This window comes from Pygocentrus nattereri, chromosome 6 (assembly GCF_015220715.1).
Source record: "Pygocentrus nattereri isolate fPygNat1 chromosome 6, fPygNat1.pri, whole genome shotgun sequence".
Taxonomy (NCBI): Eukaryota; Metazoa; Chordata; class Actinopteri; order Characiformes; family Serrasalmidae; genus Pygocentrus; species Pygocentrus nattereri.
The window spans coordinates 42,223,564-42,225,211 of record NC_051216.1 but is presented as its reverse complement, the minus strand read 5'-3'; the positions used below and the strand labels follow the sequence as shown (position 1 = coordinate 42,225,211).

Here is a 1,648-nt window from a genome sequence, read left to right as displayed (position 1 = left end):
GTGGCTAGTGCTCTGACAGCCCGGTGGCCCTCCACTTTTATCTGCTACAATTATAGTGTGACAGCAAGCCTGGGTACAGAGACAGACGCCTCCCACACACTAACACACATCTAAGGTGCAAAGAAACACCACACACACACACACACACATAGCCAGAGAGCTACAAGCACTAGCAGTGACTGCTAGCAACCAGAGCTTTGAGGAACACAAAGTACAAACATGCACTGAAATAAGTCATCGCAGGTGAGCAGAAGTAGTGGAGAACTAGAGAGGGACGTACTCACACACACACACACACACACACACACACACACACACACACACACACACACACACACACACACACACACACACACACACACACACACAAATTCAGTGTAATTGGGAGGTAATGCACCATATAAACAACGTGATTCACTTTCTCTCATTCGCAAACTAATGACCCGTTACTGATGGGTTTTTCTCTCTGTTGTTCTTCTCACTAATATAGCCGTACCCTCCGAGATGGCCACTAACCGCCGACACTTCTCATTCAGAGTGCGTCACATAAAAGCTGCCCTATTAGCCCAGCTGAGCGGGATAAGTGAAAGATCAACATGTTAAGCCTGTACATTTTGCTATAGGGAAGGATTAATTGCTAATACTTTGAATTATGGAAGTTAAAGTTAAGTGATACTTATTAGTCCCTCAAACGGGGAAATTTCACCTCTGCATTTAACCCATCTGTGAAGTGAAACACCACATACAGACCACTAAATGCCTACAGAATAGGGGGCAGTGAGCACACTTGCCCGGAGCGGAGGGCAGGCCTGTCCATGGCACCCGGGGAGCAGTTGGGGGGTTAGGTGTCTTGCCCAAGGGCACCTCAGTCATGGACTGTTGGCGCTTCCAGTCACATGGCCAGTTCCCTAACCTCCAGCCCATGACTGCCCCCAAAATTGGATGGGCTTCTTCTTAAGAAGAAACCTACTAGAGAAATTCTAAAAGGTTTTTTTTTGTTTGGACATAAGGACACAGAACACTCTACATGACTTCCTAACACTGTCCTTAATTTTGCAAAATTGTTTCAAGTGCCTTTATGAAATTTCAAAATAACAGTGCTTTTTAAGAGCTACAGTAATAAGGGTTCTGTGGATGGGTGGCCTTTAGTTACTGACTGAAATCCATGTGAGTCAGGTTTTATTTTAAGGTCAGGCTTATTTATTTATTTATTTAAAAGGAAAATCCTCCCACCAGAAAACCTCCTCTTATTACAAATATGCATGTAAAGAATGCTTGCCTATTGCATGACTGCATTAATGGCCTTCAGAGATGTTCAGTAGAAGAGTGAATGTGAAGTCCACCCTCTTCTTCAGATAAGTCATCATAGGACTCAGTTTTCATTTAAAGCTTGTCTAGTGTCTAATTGTATGGTCACTACATTTATGGCATTTGGCTGACGCTCTTATCCAGAGCGACTTACCATTTGATCATTTTTACACAGGTAGGCCAAGGCGGTGTTAGGAGTCTTGCTCAAGGATTCTTATTGGTATAGTGTAGGGGGCTTACCCAGGTGGGGATTGAACCCCAGTCTACAGCGTAGAAGGCAGAGGTGTTAACCACTACATTAACCAACCACGTGTATAGAGTAGTTAGTATATTTATACAG

At 43.9% G+C, this 1,648-nt stretch overlaps 1 non-coding gene across 1 annotated transcript; it reads right to left on the bottom strand.

Annotated features, from left to right (window-relative positions):
* Positions 1–942: 942 nt before the first annotated feature.
* On the bottom strand, positions 943–998 carry LOC119263647. The gene has a single exon (XR_005130429.1). It is a non-coding gene; the product is annotated as a U7 small nuclear RNA (small nuclear RNA).
* Between the last annotated feature and the right edge of the window lie 650 nt (positions 999–1,648).